The sequence below is a fragment of the Peromyscus leucopus genome, chromosome X (genome assembly GCF_004664715.2).
Source record: "Peromyscus leucopus breed LL Stock chromosome X, UCI_PerLeu_2.1, whole genome shotgun sequence".
Taxonomy (NCBI): domain Eukaryota; kingdom Metazoa; phylum Chordata; class Mammalia; order Rodentia; family Cricetidae; genus Peromyscus; species Peromyscus leucopus.
This window is the reverse complement of record NC_051083.1, coordinates 5,288,179-5,309,431: the sequence shown is the minus strand read 5'-3', so window position 1 is coordinate 5,309,431 and position 21,253 is coordinate 5,288,179. Positions and strand designations below refer to the sequence as shown.

The following is a 21,253-nucleotide window of genomic DNA, read 5'->3' as shown; positions in this document are numbered from 1 at the left end:
CTTAAAAAAAATTTTTTTGGAGACAGGTTTCTCTGTAGCCCTGGCTGTACTGGAACTTGCTCTGTAGACCAGGCTGGCCTCAAACTCACAGAGAACTGCCTGCCTCTGCCTCCTGAGTGTTGGGGTTAAAGGTGTGCGCCACCATGCCTGAGTTTGCCTCCACTTCTTAAGTGCTGAGATTACAGGAATGTTCACCATGCCCAGTTTTATTTTATTTGCATTATGTACCAAATTCTACCAGCATGTACAAATGTTCTCTTTTCTTCACACTTTCACCAACATTTGTTATTTTCTCCTAATCATTTTTATAACTACTATCCTAACAAGTGTGAGATAGTGTCTCACAAAAGTACAAACTTTTGGTTTGTACTTCCCAGATAGTGACAGTAAATACCTTTTTATAATCAATTAGCCCAGATGGTACCAAAAGCTAAGAAGAAAGCTTCTGCCCCTAACCAAGCTGAAGCCAATGTGAAAGCCTTGATGCCAACAAGGCAGTGCCAAAAAGTATCCATGACCACAAAAAGATCTGCATGTCACCCATCTTCTGGCAGCCCAAGACCTTGGGGCTCCAGAGGCAGCCCAAATACCCTGGAAAGATCGCACCCAGGAGAAACAAGCTTGACCATTATGACATCATCCAATTCTCCCTGACCACTGAGTCAGCCATGAGGAAGATAGAATCAATGCATTCATTGTGGATGCCAAGGGCAACAAGCACCAGATCAAATAGGCTGTGAATAAACTCTATGACACTGGTGTGACCAAAGTCAATATCCTTATAAGGCCTGATGCAGAGGAGAAGGCACATATTCAGTTGGCTCCTGTTTATGATGCTCTGGATGTTGCCAACAAAATTGGGATCATCCAAACTGAATTCAGCTGGCTAATTCTAAATACATATTTTTTTTTCACCATAAAAATACCCTTTCGGCTGGGCAGTGGCAATGCATGCCTCTCTGTGAGTGCAAGGCCAGCTGGGTCTACAGAGAGATATTCAGGACAGGCACCAAAACTACACAGAAAAACCCTGTCTCAAAAACAAACAAACAAAAAAAACCCAACCAACCAAACAAACAAAAATCCCTTTCACGTACCTGTTGATCATATTTGCATCTTCTTTGGAAAAATATGAATTCAGATCTTTTACATGTTTTACACTCAGGTTATTTGGTTTTCTGATACTGTATTTTATGAATTGCTTATATAGTCTGGATTTTACCTGTTATCAGATATTTTGTTTATAATATTTTTCCTGATCCATAGGCTGACTTTTAATTTTATTCATTCTTTCTTTTGCTGTGTAGAGACTAAGGGGCAGTAAAAGGAAGGAAATGGTGAGCTGTGGGTCAAAGGGTACAAGCCTGTAGTTATGCATAACTGTAGATTTCTATGAATAGAAGGATTACAGTTACTATTTTAGTGTATTTGAAAATTTGATAAATGGGAGCTGGGGATGTAGCTCAATGGTAGAGCACTTGCATAGCATATACAATGTTCTAGGTTCAAGCCTCAATATTACAAAAAAGGACATGTGTTAAACAAGCAAGTTTTAAAAGGTCAACATGAACTATAGGAGGTGACAAATACAATTTTTTACATAATCATTTCCTATCAAGTGTACATAACAATGCAAAGAATTGATCAAAAGTATACCATAGTCTTTTATCATTTTCCCTTTGTGGTTGGTATTCATGTCTTTTCTGAAAATCTTTATCTATAGCAAAGTCATAAATATGTTTAATGCTTTCTTGTAAATGTTTTACTAATGTGTTGGTAAGATGTCTTAGTGGTAAAAGTACTTTCTGTGCAACTCTAAAGACTTAAGTTTGATCCTCTGAATCCATTTAAGAGTGGAAAGAGAGAACCAACTACATAAAATTGTCTTCTGACATCACACACATCTGCATACTTCTCTAATGATAATACATAATTTTTTGAAGTTGTATTGTTAAAACAACAAAAAAAGCAAATCTAGGAATGGTTTTTGGTGTGTGGTATTGTTACTGTCCATACAGCCTGGCTCTGAGTTCAAATGCTTATCCTTTTTAGGAGAAGAGGACATAATATGTAGAGAAATAGAAATATGAATTTATTTACAGATTGGTTATAATTTGAGATGATCTAACACTACTTGCTGAAAACACTACCTTGTCCATTGTGGGAGGCCCTTCCAAAACTGTCTATTTTATTGATTTATTTGTTTGTTCTTTTTCTTTATGCATTTTACTAATTTCTAGAGGACATGGAGATTACTTTGTATAACTGTGTGGTCGCGACATGGGTGTATGGGTTGACACAGATCCGTGGAATGAAGGTTCAGAGGCATCTTTAAGAATGATTCTAGCCTTTCATGGCTGCAGGGGGTTTCAGCCTCGAAGGATTGAAGCATCTTCCCTTGGCCTCAGGCATTTTTATTTCTCCCCATTACAGTTTAGCCAGTTAATATCCATATGCTCAAAACAACCTGAAAGGAGCTCCCAACAATACAACACTAAGTGCAAATTCCTCGATTTGTCAGGTACCACGGTTTCCCGAATCAAGTTTTGCATAGGCCTTTGTATCCTTGGGAAACTCTGAGACAAGATTCACATAAAGGGCAGCAAGGGAAACAAAAGGTGTCTGCTAAACAAAAGACGGATTAGGGCTAGGTACTACTCTCTGGAGCCAGGCCAGGTGGAGCTCAGCAGGAATGCCACTACAACTTTGTAGTTTATATTTTGTTCATTTACTTATTTGCTATTTAGATCTTTGTGAGGTTATTGTGGTTCCTAATTCTCTCACCTTTTCTTAATGATTTATTGAAACTCTAGATATAGTTGAGATAGCAATCATTTATCTACTACATATATTGCAGTTATCTTTTCCCACTGTGACTTGGTTTCAATTTTGTACCTCTTAACTTTGCTGGTAAACAGGACTTGATTTTACTGTAGCCCAAGTTTTCTGTTATTGTTTAGATTTGATTTTGGTGGTTTGTTTGGGGTTGTTTTTGGGGGGCGGAACTCTTTTTTCCCCCAGTTTTTTGAGACAGGGTTGGTCTTGAAGTAGTTGTGAAGCGCAAGCCTTACACTCACTCAACAGTTCTACATCAGCCTGCTGAAGGCTGGGATTGCAGGTGAGAACCATTCCACACAGCTCTGTTCAAATCTTTTAAACAGTCTTTTACTCCACCAGATATCAAGATATAAAAAGAAGCACATAAATTAAGACAGTTCCTTACAAAATTAATGTGCAAGTGCTGAAAGAAAACACTGTATTATTGCTGGTGTGTACTATGTGGGTATGCTGACCATAGTTGCACCTGTACTGAACAAATATTAGTTATTTTGCGGTGCTCTTACCCTGCGAGGAAATGTCACGAAACACGACAGAATCCGCTAATAAGAGTTTTATTAAGATGAAAGGGACAGAGAGTGCCCAGGCCTATGGAAAACACATGTGTAGAGAAGAAGAAGAAGAAGAGGAAGAAGAAGGCAGCCGGGAATATGGAGCCAGCTTATAAAGGCTGGGCATGCACAGGTCGACGTAACTACTCCACGCATGTGCGTAGATCACATGGTTGTGTTGCACGCTCTCACGTAACCATGCAAAGTCACGGATCCTGGTCACGAGAGACGCCTTGACCTGGAAATGGCTATTTTGACCTGGAACTGGCTAGGCAGAAGTGTCCAGGTCCACCGGGCATATGCAAACACGCCCAACCATGGGGTCGTGTTGTGAATCCATCATCCCTGACACTTCTTTTAAAAAAAAAGAAAAAAAATTGTGGTTGAGTGGGTACGGGGTGATGTTTCTCTATAAGACTGCTTCTGGCTGAATAGTGGGCGTCAGTTGGCTCTTGGGGGAAATGGGGAGGGTAGTTTGTGAAGTCCTGGGATGATGGTGGGGAGGTTCTGGAATGACGTTCTGCTGTCCCCTTGTTCTGCTGTCCCCTTGTTCTGCAGCTGTCCATCCTTCGTGGTGTGGCTGGGAACCTTCTGTTTGACAAGATACTGTTGACATAGAAAAAGCCTAGAGAAAAAAGAATCATTATTATTTTATTTTTGGAGTTGGCATTTATCTGAGGTAGATCTGGCCTGCCCAGATGGAGACATGTGACATTTACCTGAGGTAGATCTGGTCTTAGTACTCTGCTTAATTTCTATCTGAGACAAGCCTTATTAGAGGTAGTTTATTTAAGGCACCTGTTTCCCTTATTAGGTTAGCATTTAGGAAACACAGGTGATCAGTTGCTGAGTATTGAACAATGACAGATTGTTGTATTACATTATTCCTTACCGCCTGGATATTTTGGGTGGTCCTTTTTGCCTCCGGCTCTGTGTGGCCCTGGTTGGGAAAGGAAGGGGTGTTACCTTATTCCTCTGGAACTGGTGACAAGGCAGTGGATCCTGATGTCCTCTGGAGCTTGAGAGTGAGAGGCCCTGTTTATTTCACTGTATATGAAGAGAGATTTTTCTGGGATGGAGGTGAGATAAAAGGTTTTAGATGAGATAGGTGGACCCAGTGAGGAAAGTCCTTGAGTTTAGCAGCTGTAGGACTCACGAGAATTACCTTGAAGGGTCCCTGCCACTTAGGGGAAAGAAGTGAATGGCACTGGCCTGGAGGGAAGAGAAGAACCTGATCCCCTATGTGTATTGGAGGTGGACAATTATTGTCACACGGCTGAGGTAAGGAACAGTCTGCGTAGCTCCATAGGATAGACCTTAGGTGACATAAAAGAGGAGTTAACAGGCTATCTGTAACAGTTGGAGGCTTGGATAAAAGACCTGGTGTTAGAACTGGCCTTCCATACATTAGTTCAAATGGAGAAATTGAAAGAGGCTTTTTAGGAAGAGCCCTGAGCCTAAGGAGAGCTAGAGGCAATAATCTTACCCAGACAAGGTGAAGTTCCTGTGACATCTTAGCAAGAATAGTTTTTAAAGACTGGTTGGTACGCTCCACCTTGTTAGTTATTTAGCCGCGTTGTGTTCTTACCCTGCAAGGAAATGTCACGAAACACAACAGAATCTGCTTATAAGAGCTTTATTAGAGATAAAGGGACAGAGTGTGCAGCCCTGTGGGAGAGACATGTGCGTGGAGAAGAAGAAGGAACCGGGAACATGGCGCTCCGCTTTAAAACCGGCTGGGCGTGGCCAGGTCATATCACTACTCCAAGAGTGTGCGTAGACCACATGGTCACGTTGTGTGCTTATGTGGCCATGTAACGTCACGGATCCTGGTCACACAAGATGCCTTGACCTGGAAATGGCTATCTTGACCTGGAACTGGCTAGGTGGAGGTGTCCAGGTCTGCCGGGTATCCTGGTTACGAGAGACGCCCTGACCCAGAAATGCCTATCCTGACCTGGAATTGGCTAGGCGGAAGTGTCTGCCTGGTATATGCGACCGTGGGGGCGTGTTGTAAACCCTTCATCCCTGACTCTTTTGTTTTTAAAAAAAGAAAAAAAATTGTGGTTGACTGGGTACGGGGACGACATTTCTCTCAAAGACTGCTTCCAGCTGAATAGTGGGTGTTGGTTGGCTCTTGGGGGATGAGGGGTATCTTGTGAAGTCCTGGGATGATGGTGGAGGTCCTGGAATGACGTTCTGCCGTCTCCTCGTTCTGCAGCTGTCCATCCATGTTGTGGCTGGGGACCTTCTGTTTGACAAGATACTGTTGACATGGAAAGAGCTTAGAGAGAAAGAATCATTATTATTTTATTTTGGAGTTGGCATTTGTCTGAGGTAGATCTGGCCTGCCCAGATAGAGGCATGTGACATTTACCTGAGGTAGATCTGGCCTTAGTATTCTGCTTAATTTCTATCTGAGACAAGCCTCATTAGAGGTAGTTTGTTTAAGGCACCTGTTTTCCTTAGGCAAGCCTTGCTGGAGGTAGTTTATTTAATACACCTCTTTCCCTTATTAGGTTAGCATTTAGGAAACACAGGTGATCAGTTGCTGAGTATTGAACAATGACAGATTGTTGTATTACATTATTCCTTACTGCCTGGATATTTTGGGTGGTCCTTTTTTTTTTTAGATTTATTTATTTATTAAGTATACAGAAGAGGGCGCCAAATCTCATTACAGATGGTTGTGAGCCACCATGTGGTTGCTGGGAATTGAACTCAGGACCCCTGGAAGAACAGTCAGTGCTCTTAACCTCTGAGCCATCTCTCCAGCCCTTGGGTGGTCCTTTTTGCCTCCGGCTCTGTGTGGCCCTGGTTGGGAAAGGAAGGGGTGTTACCTTATTCCTCTGGAATTGGTGACAAGGCAGTGGATCCTGATGTCCTCTGGAGCTTGAGAGTGAGAGGCCCTGTTTGTTTCGCTGTATATGAAGAGAGATTTTTCTGAGATGGAGGTGAGATAAAAGGTTTTAGGTGAGACAGGTGGACCCAGTGAGGAAAGCCCTCAAGTTTAGCAGCTGTGGGGGTTACAAGAATTACTTTGAAGGGTCCCTGCCACTTAGGGGGAAGGGGTAAAGGGCTCTGGCCTGGAGGAAAGAGAAGAACCTGATCCCTAATGTGTATTGGAGATGGGCAAGGATTGTCACATGGCTGAGGCAGTGAACAGTCCACATAGCTCCATAGAATAGACCTTAGGTGACATAAAAGAGGAGTTAACAGGCTATATGTAACAGTTGGAGGCTTGGAAAAAAGACCTGGTGTTAGAACTGGCCTTCCATACATTAGTTCAAATGGAGAGATTGAAAGAGGCTTTTTAGGAAGAGCCCTGAGCCTGAGGAGAGCTAGAGGCAATAATCTTACCCAGTCGAGATGAAGTTCCTGTGACATCTTAGTAAGAATAGTTTTTAAAAACCAGTTGGTACGCTCCACCTTTCCTGAGGACTGGGGGCGGTATGGAATATGGAAATTCCATGAGATATTAAGGGCCTTTAGCTAGTGTCTGAGAAATCTGGGAAGTGAACTCTGGACCATTATCAGACTGGAGAGAAGCAGGGACTCCAAACCGAGGAATAATTTCTCGGAGAAGGAGGTCTGCAACTGTCTGAGCCCACTTATTAGAGATAGGATACGCCTCCACCCAGTTCGAAAATGAGTCCACCATCAGAAGGAGATATTTAATTTTTCTGATGGTGGGCATATGGGTAAAATCAAGCTGCCAGTCAGTCCCTGGAAGGGAAACTCTAGCCTAGTGGGTGGGAAAAGGCTGACTCCTGTACTTGGTATTGGGATCTGTTTTTTGGCAGATCTCACAAGAGGCAGTAATAGTTCTTAAAAACTGTAAATCCTCAGAGGTGGGCTGCAGGTGAGCTTTTACGAATTGAGACAGAGCAAGATTATTAGAATGAAAGAGTTGGTGTAGATAGGAAAGAATTTGTCTGGTGTCCGGAGTTTCCTGTGAGGGTGTAGGCTGTACTGTATGGATTCCCTGTGGTGGGTGAGGTGAGACTTGGCCCTGGAGGGCCGCTGTTCTGGCTGCCTGGTCAGCCCGGTTGTTTCCCCTAGTGATGATGGAGCTGTCAGTCTGATGAGACCGGCAGTGGACAATTCCTATAGCCCTGGGGAGGTGGGAAGCCTCCAACATGGCCATTATTTGACCTGAGTTAGATATGGATCCTCCTTTTGCTGTGAGAAGTCCACACTCCCTCCAAATAGCAGTGTGGGACAGGAGGATATGAAAAGCATATTTGGAGTCTGTGTAAACACTTAGAGATTGTCCCTGTGCCAATTGGAAGGCACGGGTGAGAGCTATCAGCTCAGCCTGTTGGTTAGTGGTGTGTGTGGGCAATGCCTGTGCTTCTACCACCTGAGTGTCTGACACTATGGCATAGCCCGCCTTACGGGTCCCTTCATATAGGAAGGAGCTGCCATCTGTGTACCAGGTATAAGTAGCCTGAGGCAATGTGCCCTCCTGTATGTGTGAAGGGTGAGGAAACAGCTCCTCTAAGGTTTCAGTGCAGGAATGAGAAGGAGAGTAGTCAGCGTTAGGTTGAGGGAGGAGGCTTGAAATGTTAAGAGGTGGACAAGTCCGGAAAGTAAGTGTGGCATCCTCTAGTAATGCCACCTGGAGAGAAAGAACTCGGGAAGGAGGTAAAGCTTGTAAGCCTTTATAAGTTAAAAGATGGGACAGATTATGGTGAGAGAAAACAGTAATGGATGACCCAAAACTTAGCTTCTTTGATTCCCGAATAAGGAGCTCTGCAGCTGCTAAGGCACGGATACAAGGTGCCCAGCCCTGACTGGTAAGGTCTAGCTTCTTTAAACATATGTCATTATCATCTTCCTATTAGTGAGTACATACCATATTTGTCTTTCTGAGTCTGGGTTACCTCACTCAGGATGATTTTTTCTAGATCCATCCATTTGCTTGCAAACCTCATGATGTCATTGTTTTTCTCTGCTGAGTAGTATTCCATTGTGTATATGTACCACATTTTATTTATCCATTCTTCAGTTGAAGGGCATCTAGGTTGTTTCCAGGTTCTGGCTATTACAAACAATGCTGATATGAATATAGCTGAGCAAGTGCTCGGCAATATACTTCAATAGAGTAAATTTTAAAAAAGAAAAGGTGATATAAAAAGAATAGCAAGGAGTCTAGAGAGTTGGTTTGGGAGTTGAGAGCACTTGTTTGTCTTGCAGAGGACCAGGTTTCCATTGCCAGCACACACATGACGGATCACAATCATCCATAATCCTACTGTAAGGATTCTGTATATGCATGGCTCTGGCGCCTTATTACATCATCAGCGGGCCACTGCATCCCAGACTAAAGGCTGGATGTGCACCCCCACAATCTCTCTCCACACTCTAACTGCTCTCAGTCTCTCTCTCTTTTTCCTATCCCCTCTTCTCTTTAATAAAGCCCATTCTAACTCTGGTAACCATGGCTTGTGACTCTTCTGCTTGTGACTCCTCCACTGCCGACCAAACCAGCACTGCCACGGTATCCAGCACCGACCAAACTAGCGCCTTATACCCTTTTACCTACTCCCAGGGTATCTGACACTCCTTTTTGGCCTCCAAGGGCCACCAGGCATGCACCTATATACATAGATGCAGGCAAAACACTTATACGCATAAAATAATAAAATAAATAAATCTAAAATGAACTAAAAAAAGCAATATTTTTTTATCAACAGGCAGTTGACACCCAGGGAATTTTGAGATTTTATGTTTTAAACCTCCCCACATTATTTAGTTACCTTTTCATAATTTACTTTTCCCCAGATCTAGTATAATTGATTGAACTTACTTCTTTAGGTCTTTGTGTGTATATGTGTGTGTTTGTTGCATGTTAGACAAATATTCTATCACTAAACTACATTCCTGGCTCAGATTCTTTTTTTAGTTTTGGAGGCAGTGCCTTGTTGAGTAGTACAGGCTAGATTTGAATTCCCAATCTCATGATCCTCTTTCCCAAACTTCCCAGTTGCTGGGATTATATACGCTCACTCACTCTTGCACTCAGTTTTCATTTCTTTCTTTCTTTCTTTCTTTCTTTCTTTCTTTCTTTCTTTCTTTCTTTCTTTCTTTCTTTCTTTCTTTCTTTCTTTCTTTCTTTCTTCTTCCTTCTTCCTTTCTTTCTTTCTTTCTTTCTTTCTTTTTTGGTTTTTCAAGACAGGGTTTCTCTGTGTAGCTTTGCGCCTTTCCTAGAACTCACTTGGTAGCCCAGGCTGGCCTTGAACTCACAGAGATCCGCTTGGCTCTGCCTCCCGAGTGCTGGGATTAAAGGCGTGCGCCACCACCACCACCACCACCACCACCACCCGGCGCAGTTTTCATTTCTTTATAAAGACTCCTATGCCTTATAAAACTTATATTAAATAAATATTTATGCTCTTTCTCCTGCCAATCTCTCAGACCTAGCCAAAAAATGCACGCCAACAACTTACTTTCCTTTACAAAGGAAAAATAAATCTGTCTATATAATAAATTGTGCACTGATGCTCACAGTTGAATTACTGGTAGTAACTAAAAAGTGGAGACAACTTAAATGTCCATTAACTGACAAATGGATAAACAAAATGTACCATGCAATTTTATTCAGTAATAAAAAGAAATGAGTACAGGTATCTCTTCATATCAATATGTTCACTGTCCACAGATCTGACAACTGAAAACAAAATATTTGAAAAACACCTGCACATATACATTTTTCATATTATTTTCTACTCAATACAGCATAACTATTTCCATATCATTTATATTATATTAGGTATGACAAGTAATATAGAGATGATTTCACACACAAGAGGATGTTCAAAGGTTATATGCAAATAACATGCAATTTTTAAAAGGGTACTTGGGCATTTGCAGATTTTGGTATCTGTTACCATTTTCCCCTCAGATACTGAGGGAGACTACTTTTGAAATAGTTAAATTGATGAGAGTACATTATAGGATTGGTGTTGCCAAAGGCTGAGGGGAGGAAAAATGAAGTTTCTGTTCAACAGATGTGTTAGCTCATTTTCTGTTGTTGTAACAAAATATCCAAGGTTGGATATTAGGCTGGGTTTTGGAGGCTGAAAGGCCAAGATGCAGTGGCCTTCATGGTGGGTGGCATCACAATGATGAGAATACATGCAAAAGAGTTTACACAATGAAACAAGAAGCCAGAAGGATTCAGGATCCTACCTTGTTTTTTTTATTTTTAACAATTCACTTTCATGGGAACTGAGGTCTCTGAAGAGCATTGCCCCTTTCTGTGAGGCAACCCCAACGACCTAACTATGTTTCCATTAGATCCCACATCTTAAAATTTCCACCATCTTAATACCACTTCACTGAGGACCAAGTTTCTAGAACAGGAACCTTTTGGGGAACATAATTGTCTTAGTTAGGGTTTATATTGCTGTGATGAAACACCATGATCAAAAAGCAAGTTGGGGAGAAAAGGGTTCATCATGGAAGTCAGGACAGGAACTCAAACAGGTGAGAATTCTGGAGGCAGGAGCTGATACAGAGGTCATGGAGAGGTGCTGCTTACTGGCTTGCTTCCCCTGGCTTAATCAGCCCACCTTCCTGTAGAACCCAGAACCAGCAGCCCAGGGATGGCAGGCAACAACCAACAAAGGCTGGGCCCTCCCCACTCATCACTGAGAAAATGCCTTACAGCTGGATCTCATTGAGGCATTTCCTTAACTGAGGCTCCTTCCTCTCTGAAGACTCTAATTTGTGTCAAGTTGACACACAAAACCAGCCAGTACAATAATAAAAGCATATCCAAATCATATCAGCAGGGATAAATTTTCACTTATACAAGATAATTAAGTTCTAGTGTCCTGTTGTACAAGACTTCTGTGGATGATTGACTGATAAATAAAATGCTGATTGGCCAGTAGCCAGGCAGGAAGTATTGTAGCATGAATCTTAAAGGTCTTATTAATAAAATTAAACCTGTGGCCAGTTATTGGGATGAATTCTGGAAGGTCAGAGAAGCAGAACAAGCCACAGCTAACCTCACCTGGCCAACTTCTCATCTGGTCTTGTTTCCTCAGACTGGAAGCTTTTGTGTCCTCATCCCAAAGGCTCTCAGATGAACTGCTGCTGGAAAGCCTGAAGCTTAACCAGCTAAAAGCTTCTAGTTTCTGGTCATCACACCTTATATACCTTTCTGTTTTCTACCACCACTCCCTGGGATTAAAGGCTCGGCTTTCTGGGATTAAAGTCACCGTGCTTGGCTGTATCCTTGAACACATTGATTTCTGCCTCTGGAATGCTAGGATTAAAGGCGTGTGCTACCACTGCCTATCCTAAGTATCTAGTGGTTTTTCTGTTCTCTGACCCCAGATAAGTTTATTAGGGTTCACAATATTTTGGGGAACAAAATACCACCACAAAGTATAGGTGGGACAAAGAGAGAGAATTCTGGGAAGTGGAAGGCTGAGACAGGGAGATGCTGCCAGCTGCTACCATGAAAAGCAAGATGTAAGGTACCAGTAAGCTACGAGCCACATGGCAACTTATAGACTAATAGATATGGGTTAATTTGAAATATAGGAACTAGATAGCAAGAAGCCTGAGCCATTAGGCTAAACAGTTTAAATAATATAAGTGTCTGTGTGTTTATTTTGTAAGTAGGCTGCGGGACTGCCAGGGAGGGCTTGGCAGGAGCTGGAGAGAAACTCTCCAGCAATACAAGACAATACTGTATCTATAGGTAACATTGGTATAATGCACTCAAAAATTTGTGAAAAGGGTAAAACCTCTCCATGATATATGATAGATAAATTTTATGATAAGTGAATTCAATAGTGCTAGTAAGTGTCTGAACAGTGTTTCAAACCTGGTGTCTTGGCATGTGGCAGATATTCAATAAATGTTTGTTGAATGAATAAATCAATAAATGAATAAACAATTACCTTTAACTTTCAAATTAAAATGTTCATTATTTTCATTAACATCAGTAATAAATAGTAATATTCTCTTACAAGTGCTACTTGACATTACAAGTACCACTCGACATTGCTCTGAACACTAATAGCTAATATAATAGAACATGACATAATTAGAATAAACATTTGAAAAGAAGACTATCACTTTTAACAGAATGTGATATAATATCCAGGAAAAGCCACAAACTATAAAAAGCAACTAGCTTTCATATTAGAATTTGATAATTAGATTGGATAAGAAATAAAATTACAAAATCAACAGATTTTCTCCATGGAAATAGAACAAAAGTATGCATTGTGGTTTGTTTGAGGAGGTTGTTTTGTTTATTTTGGTTGGCAGATTGGTTTTGGTTTGCTTTTTGAGACAGGGTCTTACTACATAGCACTGGCTGGCCTGCAACTCACTATGTAGACCAGGCTGGCCTTGAACTCACCGAAATATCCCTGCTTCTGCCTCCCACGTGCTAGGATTAAAGGCTTGTTCACCACGCCCAACTTTCCAACCAGCTATTTACATGGGATTTGGGGATCTGAACTCAGGGCATCACACTTTCAAGCAATCACTTTACCTAAAGTCTGGACAATCTCTTCAGCCCTCAGTTTTATCATATTTAAAAGAAGAAATGTTTCACTATTAGGAAAATAATTTGTACTATATCAAGCTGATGAAAGAAAATGCTGGCCATACTTTCAGGAGGGGAGACTAAAATCTTTTTAGATTATGGATTAGCCTATAGAAAAATGTCTGCTATAAATCAAATGGTGAAGGGGAAGATGAATAGGAATAGCACTTACTCAACTTAAGTAAAACATAGTTCTCTGAACAGATGAAGATAGGTCTCTTCTGTATTCCAGAATCTAATCAGTATTTATATGTATAATACAGCTATCATTTGGCTTAAAAGGGCTTATTGGGAAATGTTATCATTTATACTATTTTCTACAGAGAAAATATTTTACTGTTTAAAATAACCCTGGACTTTTAAATTATAACCTGTTTTTATGTTCAGAAAAAAAAATGTTGGCCAGGTATTGTAGTATATATCTATAATCCCAGCACTTGAGATGCTGAGGCAGGAGAATCATGACTTTGAGGCTACCTTTAGCTACACAGAACAACCATGTATGTATGTATGTATGTATGTATGTATGTATGTATGTATATATGTATATGTATTAGTCAGGATTTCCTAAACTAACAGAACTTAAAAAAATGAATCTCTACATAAATACAGAAAGGGGATTTATTAGAAGGACTTATAGACTGTGGTCCAGCTAATCCAACAACAGCTGGATGTGGATGGAAAACCTAAGGATCCAGTAGTTGCTCAGTCCATGAGGGTAGAAGTCTCAGCAGGTCTTCAGTATACAATGGAATCCTGAAGAAGTAGGCTCTAACACCAATGAAGGAATGGACTTTCTAGCAAGGTTTGGGCAAGCAGGCAAAGAGCAAAATCTTTCTTATTCCATGTCCTTATATAGGATTCCAGCAGAAGGTATGGCCCAGTTTGGATCTAGATTAATGATCTGAATTAAAGATCTAGATTAAAGGCATGTCTTCCTACCTCAAAGATCCAGATTAAAAGTGGATCTTCCTACTTCAAATTAAAGAAAAAATCCCTCATAGGTGTGTCCTACATTTTGGGGTTTTAGTTTCAGATGTAGTCAAGTTGTTTTTCAATAGCCATCACAGTATATGTAGAAAGACTTTGTCTCAAGAAAAAGGAGGTGAGAAGACCCATGACATCTCACTGGGTAAATACACTTGTCACCAAGCCAGTCGATAGTTCAATAACCAGAATCCATATGGTAGAAGGAGAGTGATGGATCATCCTGACTCCATCTTAAGGATGGAAGACATTTTGCCAAAAAGCCAAAGAAAGTTCTTCTGTTTGCTGCAAAATTCAAGTTGGCCATGCTTTAACCTGTTTCTGGAATTTGACATGTTCCCTACTCTATGGTATGGTATGGGAGAACACCTTGAATGTTCCCTGATAAGATAAGATGCTCTGCCAAATAATTTTGAAATGTCCAGCCAAGTTCCTACTAATCAAAATTCCTCTGGAAATCCTCCAACCCTTGAATACACCCTAGTCTTGCAGTTTTGCTGGACTATATATACCATATCATCTGTGTTCAAAGCTATTTTTTTTCAAACCCCACATCTGGCAGAAAATAAAACTTGCTTAATTTGACCAAAGAATCTGGATAATGATCTTTACTCTCAACTTCTGCAAGTTGTCCTCAGACCTCTATGTGTGTATTACCATAATACACACACACACACACACACACACACACACACACACACACACACAATTAAAAAAAACTGGCCAGGTATGGTGGCACACATCTTTAATCCCAGCACTTGAGAGGCAGAGGTAGGTGTATTTCTTGAGTTCAAGGCCAGTATGGTCTACAAAGCAAGTTCTAAGACAGCCAGGGCTGTTACACAGAGAAGCCCTGTATTAAAAAAAAAAAAACATTAAATAGGTAAAATAAAATAATATTCAAGAATATTAAAGAAAATGCCAAAAATAACAGCATCAATAGCACTATTTATTTTAAAACTTAAAAGTATCTTCAAAGTCAATTTATTCTTTAGAAGGAATATATATATATGTCAGAAGAACAAATTATTGTTGTGGGATGTCCTGTATGCTGTAAATATATGTTGCTATGATTGATTGATAAATAAAATGCTGATTGGCCAGTAGCCAGGCAGGAAGTATAGGTGGGACTAGCAGAGAGGAGAATTGGGGGAACAGAAAGGTGGAGTCAAAGAGATGCTGCCAGCCACCCTGATGAGGAGCAAAATGTAAAGTAGCGGTAAACCACAAGCCACGTGGCAAGATATAGATTAATAAAAATGAGTTAATTTAAGATAAAAAAGCCAGATAACAAAAAGCCTGAGCCATTAGGCCAAACAGTTAAGTAATATAAGCCTCTGTGTTATTAAATGGGCTGCAGGACTGCCGGGGCTTGACAAGACCCAGAGAGAAACTCTCCAGCTATAAATGGCGCCCAATGTAGGGCAAGAGTTTCCACCTAAAACATGATAAAAAAAGATTGTAAAATGGAGCTAAAAACAGTTTCCTAGTTGTTTCTCTCAAGTTAGCGGCAGCCTGTGGGTTTGAGCTACCATAGTAGATTCCTGGCATGTGTGCTTGACCTACAGTATGGCAAGAATGAGGCATCTGCAAGCAGCACATTACACTTCGTGGTGGATTTAGCCTTTGCTAGTACAAAAAAAAAAAAAAAGGTTTCTGGGCTACACGCTGCTTTGATAGAGGCATAGGCCCACTGCCTCCGGTGGTGACCATGGTTCCTCCAAAGCTGGGGGTAAAAGTACCATCTCCATGTTGGGAAACTGAGGTGGGCAAAGCCAGCAGCCAAAGCTGTTATTTAGCCCTAGTAATGCTACAGTTTAAAACAATAGTTACACAATAAGACAGATTCAGATGGAACAAGACTTTAAATGGTTTACAATATGTGTAAAAATGTACATAGGCTTAAAAGAAAAAAATACACAGTTATATAAGAAACATAGTTTAAAAAAAAAGTCTTTTAAAAAAGTGAAAATAATATAAAAAATAAGCCACGTAAAGATGGATATCATGTAGAGAATCTGGATTATGTTGTCTTTGAGATTCTTATCTACAAAAAGACATTTGATTGTAAAAGCTGTTGAGTTAAGCCAATATGTACCTTGACTTCAAAATTTGGATATAAGGATATGTTGCTTTAAAAAGGAGGCTCTGCTTTTGTTTCCACAGAAAGCCAGAGGCTATAGATTTATTCCAGATTATGGTTCATCAGGTTTGACCAGCTAAGACCACCTAAAAGGTCTCTAATGACACCATGGCCCAGATGATCCAACATTCAAAGCAGTTTCAAGGCAACTGGCTCAGACAATACACCCTCATGGACTACTCCATAATCCTAAACTTTTCTTTATGTCCCCATAAGAATACAGCACCCCCATCCAACAAAAAATAATATAAAAAACTATGCCCAAAATTCCCAAATATACCAAGTTGGCTTTAAAGATGAAATTGGCTCACTTCTTCTCTAAACCCAAACATATTTCTAAAAAAAAGGTTGAGAGGTTCTTATGTCCCATATCAGAAGATCCCTCTGGTGTGGGACAGAGAAAAACCAATATTTTTATTTGAAACAGGTTAATTATAAATACAATATCTTTCTAAAAGAAGAAAGGGGGATATAATATAGATATATAGGATATAGATATGATAGGATAAAAGGATAGATTGTTAAACCTACTTTTAAAGATCAACAACTTGCTTAAAAATGTTTTACATTGTTGGGCTGGGCGGTGGTGGTGCACGCCTTTAATCCCAGCACTTGGGAGGCAGAGGCAGGCGGATCTCTGTGAGTTCGAGGCCAGCCTGGGCTACCAAGTGAGTTCCAGGAAAGGCGCAAAGCTACACAGAGAAACCCTGTCTCGAAAAACACAAAAAACACACACACACACAAAAAAAAATGTTTTACATTGCTATGGATTTTAGTTTATTGATACAAATTTAAAGTTAATTTTGTTATACTGTATGTATATTTCTACTCTTGTTTGAGGTATTATGTTTATGTAACTCATTTAGATTGTAATGGATCATTAAAAAATACAAATTAATAGTCTTCTATGATAGTCAAACTTACAGTCATATTCTTTTCTTTTCTATTCTTTTCTTTTCTTTTCTTTTTCCAGAGCTGAGGACCAAACCCAGGGCCTTGTGCTTGCTAGGCAAGCACTCTACCACTGAGCTAAATCCCCAAACCCAGTCTTGTTGTTTTCTAGGTATACATGGATATATTTCAGATAGACAGGTAATCTTTAAGCACTTCAAAGACCTACAGAATATGACATTTAAAATGTTTTAAAAATTTAGACTTTCTGGACAGTGAGACATGTCTGCTCCTAGCAGCACCGATTTACTTCAGAGAGGAGAATGGGTATCAAAAACACTCCATATGGAGTTTATCTTTACCTTGGCAAAAATAGCCACTTGGGCAAGAAACTGTTCTTGCCTGGACTGCTTGATCAACTGGACATGCAGGACCCATAGAAAGGTGACCACTGAACTTTGCTTGACAAAATGGTCCTTCAGGTTCCTGTTTTACAGAAGAAACTGCCATACATTCTACAGGACACATAAAAAAGTGACTGAGAGACTCTAGGCCTGTGGGCTGAAGACAGATGCCCCAACTTTACAAAAAACTTTGGATGACTGTCCAGGCTGCCAGCTGTCTCTGTCTACTGTCGCAAGACTCCCGAAAGTTGCTTGTGTCCTTCTCCCATTTCTCAGATAATAGTATATCCTTCTGAGGTCTTTGATGTAGTTAAAGATTAGATAGTTATAATTTCCTTAGTTATGATAAAAGATAAGTTAGATATGAAACCTTAGACTCACAAATATAGGATAGATAGGATATCTTCTTTAATTCTGCCAAATACAAATCGACTGGATATTATAAATAGACTAAATGTTGTAACTGTAATTCTTACTTGGTAATTGTTTTGTTATATGTAATTTTACTATGTTAAAGTTAAAATCTTCCTTTTTGAATAAACAGAAAAGGGAAAGTGCTGAGGGATGTCCTGTATGCTGTAAATATATGTTGCTATGATTGATTGATAAATAAAATGCTGATAGGCCAGTAGCCAGGCAGGAAGTATAGGCGGGACTAGCAGAGAAGAGAATTGGGGGAACAGAAAGGTGGAGTCAAAGAGATGCTGCCAGCTGCCCTGATGAGGAGCAAAATGCAATGTATCAGTAATCCACGAGCCAGGTGGCAAGATATAGATTAATAAAAATGAGTTAATTTAAGATAAAAAAAAAACTTAGATAACATAAAGCCTGAGCCATTAGGCCAAACAGTTTAAATAATGTAAGCGTCTGTGTGTTTATTTTATAAATGGGCTGCAGGACTGCTGGGACTTGACGGGACCTGGAGAAAAACTCTCCAGCTATAAATTATAGTTCAGAAATAAAACATATATTTGGGTCCGAGTGTGGTGGCACATGCTTCTAATTCCTGCATGGGGGGTGTGCTGAGGCAGGTGAATCTCTGTAAAGAGTTCCAGACAGCTAGGGTTATGTAGAGAGGCCCTGTCTCAAAAAATACTTAAAAACAACTTATTAGTTATAATAACTTATTAGTTATAAAAAGTGGCAGAAGGTTAATATTCACAAATCAGTAACAGATCACTTAAAGAAGAGCAGAAGACATAAAAACTTTAAAAATATATTCAATGGCTAGTAATTATGAAAAATATCCAATCACTGGTTGTTGGGAAAATATACATCGAAGCAAACTACAGCTACTGTTGTATTTGGCCACGGGAATGGGGAAAAATGTAAAAAGAAGCAACAATATTTGTATGAGAGAGGATATTTGAATGAGCCCCTCTTTTATATGTTCCTGGTAGGAATTCCAATTTTATAAAATAAAATTGGGGAGGGGGTGGCACCTAGAGAGATGGCTCAGTGACTAAGAGCATGTATTGTTCTCCCAAAGGGCCAACTTCAATTTCTAGCACTCATTTCAGGTGGCTCACAACCACCTGTAACTCTAGCTCCAGGAGGATCCCTCTGACCTCTTTAGGCACCTGCATTCACATGCACATCCACATACAGATATATCATTAAAAGTAATAGAAATAAATCTTAAAAATGAGGGGAACAGGGAGATGGCCAGTTGATAAAAGCACTTGCCAGAGAAACCTGATAATCTGAGTTTGATCCCCAGAACCCACATAAAATGCCAAATGCAGTGGTGTGCATCTGTAATCCCAGCACTCCTTTGGGGGAAATGGGAGGCAGAGACAGGAATAGACAATGCAGAAACAAGAGAGATCCTGCTTCAAAAGCAAGGTGGAGAGAACACATGCCTCCAAATTGTCCTCTCTTTTCCACATCTGTGACATGGCTCATGAAACACACACACACACACACACACACACACACACACACACACACATCAATAAAATTATTTTTGGAAAATGATTTGGTGGTATATGTTCAACATCAATCCCTGAATCTAAAGACTAAGCTCACCTGACAGTCTTTGGCCACAATTTAAAAACTAATAATAAAAATGTTAACAGTTTGGTAAATCAAAATTTCATTAAAAAAAAAGGAAAAAAATCCCCACAAAATCTCATACTTAAATAATGAGGGATTAGAGGAATCTGAGAGAATAATCACAACAGAAATCAGAAAACAATAGAAATAACTTGTAGTCAAAATCTTACATGTCAAAACTTGCAGATCTGGTGAGATGAATCTAAAGGTAAAATTATTTGCTGGGCAAACCTAACCACCTGAGTTTGATCACCAGAACCTACAATGAAAGGAGAGAACTAAGTTCCAAAAGTGTGGAGGTCAGGGGCAACTTTTGGAAACCTCCACACTTGTGCTGTGGCATGCATGCAAGCATTCACACATACATCACAAACAGTAACAATGAAAATAATGACAACTTGCAACATAAGCCAGTTGTGGGACACATGTCTGTAATCCCAGCATTCGGGATGTTGAGACAAAGGATCCCAAATTGGAGGTCAGATTGAACTATACAGAGTTCCAAGCCATTTGGGCCAAAAAGACTGTCTCAAAAATCTACAAAAGAACAAGACACTGCTAAGAGAGAGCACCTACCTAGCATGTTCAAGGCTATGGGTTCAATCCTTAGCACTTCTAAATACACAAATAAGAATAAAATATTAAGAAAAAACCAAAGAAATAATGAAAGGGCAGATATAATCAAGGGCAGAAATTAAGGCAAGACACATAAGGACCAGCAAAGTTAAAACAAATTTTTAAATAGTATTTCAGAAACTTGTTCGCTTGTTACTGACTCCTACATGATGCAGATCTGATTTCATAGACTTCAAAACACACAAAATGAACCCAAGATCACGTCACAGACATCACTCACCCAGCAGTGATTCTTCATGCTCACAGATACCCAACACCCTAAAGACCTTGGGTCACTTACTCCAGGGTTCCTTCCCATCTTTCATCCCAGACACTAAATGATTGCATCATTTTCCCACAAACCCCAGTCAACTCACTGTACCGTGAGAAACTTTAAATCCATGTCCCAACACCTCTGTGTAAAGATCTTACATCAGTACTTAACTAGCAGTAAATCTGTTAAACTCACTCAGGTCCCTCAAGCTACTTGGAACGGCCTTTGAGTCCCTGGACTGCCTGGGTACATACGCAGTGCCAGTGAGCGCAGTGCCAGTGAGCAAGTCATCATTTGCCAACAATAACACCAGGTGCACGTACCCTGAGTCTATGTGGGCATGCCAGTCCAAGAAGAGGCAGGCTTTCCGAGGTTCTTCGGTGACTTTCGTTCGTCAAACCAGGTGGTTGGTGCCTTGGGAGAGTCTCTACCGGAACCAACATCTTGGAAGGATGGTCATTCCACCCCGGGGCACCTCATCTTCCCTAGTGGGGCTTCTCGGGTGAGGGAGATGGCGGGCGTTGGGAGATGGCGGGCGGCATAAGGTGGCTCAGTCAGGCCTCAGGACAGAGACCCTAGACAGCCCTCCCCCCAGCAGTTCCAGTCCTATGCCACCCACGCCTCCTGTGACACCCACAGCTCCTGTGACACCCACAGCTCCTGTGACAGCCCTCAGAGCCCACCTGGCGGCGCCACTGTCACGAGCTCTGACACTGACTGGAGCCACAAATAGGTTGGGTTTTCTGCTGGAAACGACTAGCATCTGGGCAGTAACCGAACTTTTGTAGTTGCTAGGTGTGGGAGATGGGACAGGAGAAAGGAGGAGGTGTCATAGTGTCAGACTTAGGCCCGGAAACTAAAGTCCCTGGCAGCGGGTGTTTCACCTTTGTAGATGATTCTACACTGAGGACCAAGGAT

The 21,253-nt window shown here is 40.6% G+C and overlaps 1 pseudogene; it reads left to right on the top strand.

Annotated features, from left to right (window-relative positions):
* Positions 1 to 417: 417 nt before the first annotated feature.
* Positions 418 to 20,841, top strand: LOC114703044 (annotated as a pseudogene).
* Positions 20,842 to 21,253: the final 412 nt, after the last annotated feature.